The sequence below is a fragment of the Rhipicephalus sanguineus genome, unplaced genomic scaffold (genome assembly GCF_013339695.2).
Source record: "Rhipicephalus sanguineus isolate Rsan-2018 unplaced genomic scaffold, BIME_Rsan_1.4 Seq433, whole genome shotgun sequence".
Taxonomy (NCBI): domain Eukaryota; kingdom Metazoa; phylum Arthropoda; class Arachnida; order Ixodida; family Ixodidae; genus Rhipicephalus; species Rhipicephalus sanguineus.
Genome location: NW_023615247.1, coordinates 484,257 through 494,575, shown reverse-complemented (window position 1 = coordinate 494,575; position 10,319 = coordinate 484,257). Strand labels below are relative to the sequence as shown.

The 10,319-nt window shown below is 44.9% G+C and overlaps 1 long non-coding RNA gene across 1 annotated transcript; it reads left to right on the top strand.

Moving 5' to 3' along the window:
- The first annotated feature begins 508 nt into the window (after positions 1 to 508).
- On the top strand, positions 509 to 2,154 carry LOC125756671 (uncharacterized). Its single transcript, XR_007414677.1, has 2 exons — positions 509 to 741; positions 1,984 to 2,154. It is a non-coding gene; the product is annotated as an uncharacterized LOC125756671 (long non-coding RNA).
- The last annotated feature ends 8,165 nt before the right edge of the window (positions 2,155 to 10,319 follow it).

Sequence of the window (10,319 nt, the reverse complement as noted above, 5' to 3'; positions counted from 1 at the left end):
CACCGTGTGCAGTTAGCAACTCACGCGACTAAAAGTTATATAAAAAGGCTGCGTGTCGACCACGGCGGTACGGTGTCTCCGTACATGCCGTGCGGTAAACGGGCACTATAGTAAAACACGCTAAAGAAGAACTTGCGAAGGAATCGACAACACAGACACCACAGAATAATAATAAAGAAACCGCCATGAGATCACAACCGGCATAGAACCAGCCAGGTGACAAACAACAACAAAAAAAAAAAGGTGAGACGGTGCGCGGCGTGGCGACGCTGCATGTGTGAACATTTTTTTTTACACGTTCCTTGGTTAATTAAGATAAGCTTTGGATAATATGTAAAGTTTATAACTATTTATGCTAAGCAATATAAGCAGTGCTGTAAAGATACAGGAGAAAGAATTGTGGATCTGCAAACGCGACCGACCGTGCATTTGGCGCGCACGGCCATCCGCGCTCGGCCGATATGAAGACAAGCCCAGCCTGCGGCCAAGCTAAGCCAAAACGTTGTGTCTGTCGCCATAGCGCGCGCTTTGTGTGATCTCGATGCTTCGCGTAAGCCTGCTTGCACGATGTTTGCTTTAGTGTGCTTCCGCGACGATAACGTGAAGACTGTGTTCAGCGTGCACCAGATGGAGACGTTCTGAACCATAAATGTCTTGGATTTCGACCGATTTCGACTCTACAAAGTGGCACCAAGAATAATGGCAAGACGAGCAACAAGGCACATGTGCTCCGATTGTTTGGTGAGTTGAGTGGGCATGGTAGTTACTCCTATTTAGTATTTATTTGATATCACTTTTTTTTGTATTCAAACTTGGGACGAAGCTGAAAGGTCGGGAAAACAAGTCCCTCGTCCTTTGTCTCCGGTATTTGATGACAGCGAGACCAGCGACGCCTCGATTGCAAGTCCACACGCTCTCAGAAGTTGAATGATTGAGCGCATATATTATTGCAGTTTGTTTTTGTGTTTGTCAGTATGCACAAAAAAACGTAGCATAGATTAGAGGTAAAGGACAGGCGCCCTGCTCGTGAGTGTAGTTGGAGTCTCGCAAGCCCTTTGTAAGTATTTACAACGTGCGTGTTAAGCCGAAAACGCGTTTATCGCCTCATAGTAAAACGCTCTAGTCGATGCTGTTTGTGTGTTTTAGTGCGCGCCAATCGGCTTATCATACTTGTTCGACATAATGTCACAAGAACCACAGAAGGCCACATGATAATTCATTATACAAAATGTGCATAGCATATGTGCTGCACTGGTGCGATTTTTTATTTCATATTTTTTTTTATTTTTACATACTGCAGCCCAATTAGGGCTATCGCAGGAGTGGGTTTATTAATGTTGTTGGCTTAATTGCAAACACAGAGCATGCAGCACGTGTGTTATATCCAACTCATTGCAGCCTGACTGCTGTGTTGGGCTTGCAACGATATGGAATCTAGCTGCCTTTACTACTGTCTTACATATTACCGTTGCCTCATCGTGAATCTACCCTAGCTTAATTTATTTCATGCCATCTTTAAGTTGAGATTTAGTGGCATGCTCTAGGTATGATAGTCGCACCAACATCGTGAAAAAGAGCACGTCACAGACAGTAAGTGATTATTGAGTTTGCTGTAATTTAAGGACGAGTTTGCAGTTCATTCTTGGGTACAGCTCAAAAAACACAGGACGCAAGCGTGTAAACGGGATAAGGTGCTGCTTAATTTTAAAAAAAAAATTTGCCCCTTTCTTTTCCTTCCTTTTTTTGCCGCAAAATTTTGCCGATATACTGTTTTCTTCCACGCAATAAGCCACAGTTGGGTGTGTATATTTCACTCAGTTTTTTGCTATGGTTCAGCTCCTGCAACATTGTGACCATGTGCAGTGAATTAAGGTCTAGATAATTTCTCACTGTGCCGCCTACTTTCTATACATTGCTTCGAAGGTAAACTTTAATTAAACATGTGTTACTGTTTTCTGATTTCATGGCTCTGTTTATTTACAGAATCTTTCAGGCACTTCCTCGAGTGCGGATGAGGCAGTCCAGAAGAAATTGACACAAGACATAGTTGCCTTGGCAAAATAGTCGCCCGCAAGGTCGCCAACATCATCAAGGGCCATAAGAAGCACTTGTAGTTTTGATTATGAGAATATATTTGAACATATGCCTCATTCATCCACTGTGATTATCATTGCAGGGGCGCTGCCACAGTGTGGGCCTTCTGCATGACGAAAGACACCCATAAAACACTTGCGCAAGACTAATTCTAATGGGGCTGAGAAGTGGGCAAATACAAAACTAATACAATGCCAGCAGACAAATACAGAACCAATAGGCCAATATAATTCCAATTGGCTAATAGAGAACCAATACACCAATATAGGTCCATTAGGCTGATATAGAACCAATAGACCAATAGCCAAATACAGTTCCAATAGACCTATAGAACCAATAGACCAATGGGTGTCAATAACCCAATAGGCTATTGGTTTTTTATTGGGAATTTTTGCTAGGGACAGGTTTATATCGACCCAAGAACGGCTAGAACAGACATTGGTCATTTAAATGAGACAGCGTTCAGAAGAACCGACATCGGCAGCGTTGACCCGACGAATGGAAAGAATAAGAATTAGGATTCCAGCAGGAATTGAACCCAAACATTCTGCATGGCAATCAGGTATTCTACCATAGAGCCAAGCCAGGTCTATAAACTGGTTTGGAAAAACAGCCTATGCAGGCGTAATGTCGGTGCAACGTCAATTGTGGTTGTGGCGCTGGCTATCTAATTTTACAAAAAAAGCAATAAACGCTACGCATGTACTCCTACGATACAAGCGTCATATCAGATTAACGTTTGTGGTTCCAGTGTTGGCTCTGCTCTTTTATAGCAGTCTATAAACAGCACATTTGTATTCCTATGATTCAGCAAGCTAGATTGTAGCATTGCTCGACCCCGGTGGAATACATTAATAAAAGTTAGGTGTGATATTGCATTATTGCACCATAAGGTGCACTTAGTTTCGATAATACTGACGTATGCACTCTAACGTGAGCGCGGACGTTACGTCGCACCATAGTTACCCTTTAAACGCCAGTGTTCTCGATGTACCTGGTAAGCCGACGATGTGCACATAGCTACACTTACAAGAACACGTCGATTCGCCTCGTAATGCTTGGCTCAAAGCCATAAAGTACAGCATAGAGTACTCGCTGACTGCTTCGCATGAAACCGATTCCCATAACGCGTGGGATCTGCCGAATTTCTTACTTCATTATGCTGCTTATTGCTGCGGAGAATCACTCTGCTGGAGACACGACCATGTACTTGGACGATTGTTCGGCGTGCCGCATTCCAGGACCAGCGTCAAGAGTATTTTTTTCTTCGCTCGAAACGAATACAACCAAAAGACAAACTGCATGCATTTTGGGCCTATTTTTTTATGCTTTTTATGCAAGGATTGAAGCTGATCTGATTGCAGAATAATTAGATACTTAATTACACGCTAATTACCATTAATTACTGAAACTTACACAAAAAACACATTCCTTCATTTTATTTCTTGGAATGTAACTCTGGGTGCCTAGGAATCATGCCATGCAAATTTGACGCATTTGCAGCCAGTGCATCAAAATTCGTGACTGAACGGTTAGAAGTTTGAAAGTCACGCCCCCCTCTGCAACGAACACTTTTCTTGAACGCCTACTTCAGATCAGAAGCGCACGCCACTGCAGCGAAGCGGTGCGCCTCTTGCAGCCGCCGTCCGGATGAGTTTTTAAGCGCGCAGAAATTCGATATTGTGTTCTCGTCGATTTGTGGCAGCACAGTGAGGTCCTCGGACCATTCGGCTCTGGGTGTCGAAGAAAACGGCCGCATTTTCTTGGCCCAAGAGCTCCGCCAACGACTGCTGTTCAACTTCCCCGTGGCCTTTCCTTACGGAGCCGCTAGCAGACGATTCCGCGACGGCGCCCCCCCCACCCCCCAAAAAAATATATATATATATGGCGGACGCGCCCAGTGCTGCCAGAGCACCAGGCATTATGAATATCCCCTATTAGAAATCTGCCTTTAGGATGACTTGACGTTCTGTTATTTTTTGTAAATAATACCTATCTTGCTTCTTTTGTATGCAGCTTTTCTTCACTGCTGTTTGTACAAGACATTGGGCCTGATACCGCGCCAGCTAGTGCGGAAGCCAGCGCTGTTTCTTTGACGAGACCTGGAGTGCACTCATGCAGAACCCTATTTTTGTTGCTGCCGCAGCAATCAGCTGCACCTTGTGCGGTCACCTACTGTCGTATTTTGTGCCACTGCTTTATTAATTAATAAAACCGCTTTTAGAAGATATGGGATAATTAATATTGCTGCTGATAAGCATTATTATTTGTGCGCCATACACTAAACGTCATTTATGAAGTACGTGTTAATCCTCTGCATGTTCAGATTTATTTGTTCAATAATAAACCGATGTGTTGGACATATGTGGTGTGCTGAAGCCACGGAGAAAGAAGTATTTGAGGAGGAGAATCTCTAGACCGCGGCAGCGCACGAGGGCGGCGCGATAGCGTCACGGCGGAATGCGGTTTATGCCGAAGCACGACAGATGACGCTTTCGGCCTGTTGCCATCTTTTACATGCTCTGCTATGGACGCGACGCATAAAAATCGTGATAGCGCCTCGTACATTGCAAAATTTCTAAGATTTTCGTCTGTAACATCAATCGGTAGATATGACAGGTATTTAAGCTGAAGTTACTAATCGATACAAAAGGAGTAACTGCGCTACCTGACACACATGTAACAACCATAGACACACACAGGCGCATTGAGCCGCTGCCGAGATAATAGAGCAAGGGAAATTTGCGAAGCATACCACATTAGGAAGAAGGGAAATGAATGCGTCAGTGAGTCATCGGTGTTCTTACATAGCACAGAAATGAGATTCATCGATGAGCGCTGTTAAGATGACGTCTTATGGTTGACAGGATTTTTGTGATGACACCTTTCGGAAAAGCGCATGCTGAAGTGTACTTATAGGAGGAATGTGTGTAATAAAATTCAGTTGCAAGTCTGCGCCTGTGTGTGTCCATGGTTGTTACGTGTGTGTCAGGTAGCGCAGTTATCCCTTTTGTATTAAGATGCACCAACTCGCCCACCAACAAGTTCTTCTAAATTACTAATCGATACTGCCACACAGCGCTTGAAACGAACTGCTCGTAGTGGCCCCTGAGCAGACGATGTCTTCAGCCGCATGCACGCGCCCCTCCCCTCGCTCGCATGTTGTGCGCGCGCATGCGTAGGTGGCCTTGGGAGGGAAAGTTCCCTTCGCGATTTGCTGGTTTCTTTCTCTTTAGCGTTCTCAGTGGCTTCCGCTCGTTGCGCCGGCGGCGCCGACTCCTCGATGTTTGCGCGCGCTTTTCACGCCGTGACAAAGGAAAGTGCTTTGCAGATTTCGAACAGTGCTTCTTGGGGATGGGGCGGAAATGTGTCGTGCCGAACTGCAGCAGTGGGTACGCGTCCTGTAAGGAGAAGGTAATTACCCTCAAAGTTCCTAGTGACCCAGTGAGGCTGGAAGCGTGGGCTCGCGTTATACCAAGAAAAGACCGACAGCTGACGCCTCGTGACTACGTTTGCGAGAAGCACTTCTCGGACAGTGACACAGACAGGCGACGCTATTACGGCAAACTTGGTGGCGATGTTCTCCTTGACAAACCGAAACGGCCAGTGTTGTTAGGAGACGCCGTGCCTTCAACCTTTCCGCGCGCTGTCCCAGCTACTTGTCTGCCGTTCTCACAAAAAGACAACGTGAAATTTCGACCGCCTGGGGTTTTGTAACGTGCATCTAAATGTAAGCACACGGGCCTTTAGCATTTCGCCTCCATCTAAATGCGGCCGCCGAAACAACCAAAATCTGAATTGATGGGTAAGTGCCATCAGTCGTTGAAATAAATTATACCTAACTCATTGAGTTCACGTTATCAAAAATTAGAGATCTCGCGTTATACAAAATATATCACGCTGGTAATTTTCCAGTATGTGACGCCATTTTTCTCGTTAATTTACCGAAAACACTTGGAGCGCGCTTGAGCTTCGCCTTTAAGAGTAGAACGCGATAGCGTAATCGAGCCCCGTGCGCATCGCCTTCTCAATTGCTAGCCTCACCGACGCCGACACCGGCATTTCTGCGAAACGAGCTCTTTAACGCTGTCGAGTTAAAATTTGGAGCCGGAGATGACGCACAAAAACATCCATTCTGGCGTGAAGCGCGAACGGCGACGAATGGCCTTGAACCGACGAGCTTCGTTGGAGAGCGCGGTGAGAGGGACGCGCGCATTTTTTTCTTCTCCGCTAGCAGACTCTCACGACAGAGGGCGCGTGAGCGCTGTGCCCGATTCCGTGACTTTATTAGGTCGCCCGAGCGAGCGCAGTTTCGCCTCCTCAAGAATTCTTGTTCCGTGGCTGAAGCAGCCATTTAGTTTCCTGGCCCATGACAGTGTATAGTGTGAGTGAGTGAGTGAGTGAGTGAGTGAGTGAGTGAGTGAGTGAGTGAGTGAGTGAGTGAGTGAGTGAGTGAGTGAGTGAGTGAGTGAGTGAGTGAGTGAGTGAGTGAGTGAGTGAGTGAGTGAGTGAGTGAGCGAGCGAGTGAGCGAGTGAGTGAGACAACAGACGCGAGTACTCAACGTCGAAAATTTCTAAATGCCACACTGAGGACATGGGTGGATGAACAGGCATGTTAGTAATTTTGCTTGACTGTTTGGCGACCTGCACGGCGACTGACATAGGAAAAATAAGAGAAAAACAGGAAATAGCTCCCGCGCGAGCTCTTGTCAGACCCTTTGTTATCTAAATTACTATATGGTACTCGTCAGGCTGCCGACCAAACATGCTGCAAAGACAGTTGTAATAGCTTGTTTGTTTTATATTTCTAAACCATTACAACAAAATTCTGAAAACGTCAAAAAAAAGTTAAGCTTGATCTTGTAAAGTCGTGTTTTAGACAACTTTTAGCGTGACATGAGCAGGGCTACATGACGGTCGAATAGCCGTCTACGGCTACAGAATGTCTTGACCAAGACATCTATTAGCCCTCTAAGCTAGCCGTTCACGACGTTCTTTAGGTGAAATAGCTTTTGTGTTTCATGGGATAGATAGATAGAGATAGAAACGGTCAAAGTGCATTTGTTTCGCTGAGAAATGCTTCGCATTTAATGCTTGGTATATTAACGTAACATATATACAACCACAGTAAAAATTAATTACTGCGAAAAACTAGTGCAATAATCAGATATGCTATTCTGTAGTAATTAATTTGATGAATATTAAAGAACCTGAAGTGACCGAATTTGTGTTGATGTTATTGAGAAAAGAGCCCCTTGCATCAGTTGGCACATGAAGTACAGTATTTTGTTTTCTACATATGCCAAGTTTTCTGAAATGCTTAAAGGAGTACTGACACGATTTTGACACATCGTAAAAGGGACGTTTTTCGTTTCCTTGGTGTGCAGTGTTGAAGGGACCGACAACTGCCCAGAATATGAAATGAGTTGACTCCACTGATGTAAAGATTGTCCGTCGCATTGACTTAAACCAACCCTGTTTTTTTTTTTTCGTGAGAGATGGATTTATATTTTTATTTCTTAATTGAAAGTCGCGAAAAATGACCTGTTGCGGCTCTGGCGACAAAAACATGAATGATCCGATGAAGAGGCCACGTGACCGTTGATTGCTGTACGCGGTCGATTTTTTTGTTAGTATTGAAATATTGTTCGTTTCTTTATATTAAAAGGTATTACTCCATAATAATGTACATATAGGCCTGCGTTAGCAGTATGCATTAAAGTGGCGCTGCCTTCGCGTGACGTAATGATCCCATGATCGTCAGCATGTCTTGAGCAACTTTTCAGCGTGCTCATGCAACCGTGAACGCAGCTTCCAGGTCGCTAAGATTTTGGAGCGACATAGTTTTGCTACCTACACCTCGTCTCAGAAATGACGCGCGCTGGTACTCGGCGCGGCCGCGCATATGCGTAGTGACGTTTACGATGACTTGGCTGGCAACCTTGGACGCATGCGCACACAACGCGGTGCAAATCACTGTAACAGCTTATTTTCAAAAGTAGTTGAAAAGATATAAATAAAGGTGGTTAAGCATAGTTACAGGAACTCCTGCGAAATCAGAACAACGATAGCTTTCACAAATCGCGAGAAGGGCTTTCGGCATGGCTATCAGTTCTCAGCGTTGCTGGAGGAAGGGTGCGTCTGTGTTTAGAGCCTTTAAGATCGAAAAATACTGCCTGTAAAATAACTACGTGCTTTTGGGATTAACTACTGCAGCTACAAACACTGCGAAGGGTGAGCTTTCAGTCGCATATCGTAAAAAAATGGGTCGAGAAAAATATCAGTTGTCGGTCCCTTTAACGCTCTCCACACACCTGAGTCGGACAAAACGTATAAATTATTTGACTTAGATTTTAAAGTTTTCGTCGCTGAGCATCAGCAAGCCAGCCCCACCGCAATGGACATTATCGCAACGAGTCAACACAGTTCCACTAAGTTTGCGAACTCTGGGTCCTGCATGCAGCCCAAAACACAGAAATCACTGTCGGGGCCGTGCACCATGAGAGAAGACGTATCTGCCGTTAGTACATTGCGAGTTAGTCTCCCCGTGACGTTACGCTGCCATGACACGTCACTAAGAAGCCGCCTCCTCGATATCGAAACCGAAAGTTTTTTTGTTTTTTTTTAATGTAGCGCTATTAATGCAATCCCAGGCACCGCAATACTCTTTTTAGGGTTCTCGACACCAGTGCTTTTATTTGGAGCAACAGTCAGAAAATATTTAAATTTCGTGTAAGTATTCCTTTAAAGAAGTCCATCGTGTCTTAACGTCATTCTATATGAAGGTATGCCCATTGAACGAGAAGGGCCGCTCTGAAGAATTTATGCAACCATCGTTGCGGAACACCTTAATCGTGCGTAATGGCTAACGGTGACCTCCCCCCCCCCCTTCACTTTCACCACCGGCGCCCCTTCATTCTCCTTCGCCCGCCGAAAGACAGACAGCGCGATGTCTCTGCTTGAGAAGCCATCGACGACAGGGCTCGCACGCCGGGGAAGTTATCGCATGCGCTCTTCGTGCGACGGAGATGGGCGGCTCGTTTCATCTCGGCTTCAGCCGCGTTCATCCCCAGCGCTCGCGCGCTTCTACTAACGCATAGCACATACGATGCGGGGTGATGCTATCGATTCGGACTTTATGCGGAACATGACGGCGGCGGCAAGACCCCGCTGAGTGTCCATAATTGCTATCGCAATAAAAGCACTTTGAAATTTGTGATGTCGCTATTCGGTGAGAAATTTCAGTCATAATTCTGACAATGGTTTTCTATCTGTTAATAAACCTATCGTGGTCAAATTAACAACTAATTAACAACTACAATTCTGACAGTATAGTTTATCAGTCTAAGCTAATTTATCATTTCACTTTAGTGTCCCATTATGGCCATGCATGCATCAAGCAATAATTTATAAACGAATGCACATTGACAAAGTTGTACAAGAACAACCATTTCATTTCATTGTGAATTACAATTGTTCATACATACATGATGGTGCCCTGTGTACAATAACATCACTTTTTTTTATACACAACAACTTCAACTGAGCAGAAGCGATGATACACCATTGTGAGAAAGTGCCGTAAACATACAGACCTTCCAGGCACAGTAAAGGTGCACGGATCAATGCTCTTCGCAACAGCAGCTTGCATGCAGTGTAAGACGGCCGCAACATGCCGGCGACTTACCCGGAAACCAAAAACTGTAAGTCACCTCAAGAAGGTCACGTTTGAGAACAGACAAGGAATGCATTTCCAGGCTAGGAATAGCACTCACTGCAGGCACACCACAAATATCTGTTTGGCTCGTGAATCCTTTTTGGAACTTTCCCTATCAAGGGAGCTGAAACATGTCACAGCTGAACGAAATAAGTTTCACCTCCCCTATGCCTTAGACAAAGCTGTGGCTAAGTCTTCTGTACAAAACATGCACACATACATCACCTAGCATGGCAATCGGTTTTCGACATGAAAACGATCGGCAAATGCTCAGCTACACAGGCTCGAAAAAGCAAAAGCATAATTTAGTCACAAAGAAATGCATGTCACAAGTGGTAGATACTTGCAGCAAAGAAAACACACAACTTGGAAAAAGCCAAAAAGTCATTTTAAATTCGGCTACGACGTGGGATATCAAGCTTTACAACACAAGAAAGGTCGTCAGAAATTAATGCTGCGGTACCATGGCTGTACATGACCATGTGACCATGCCTAATCAAGGCAAAAA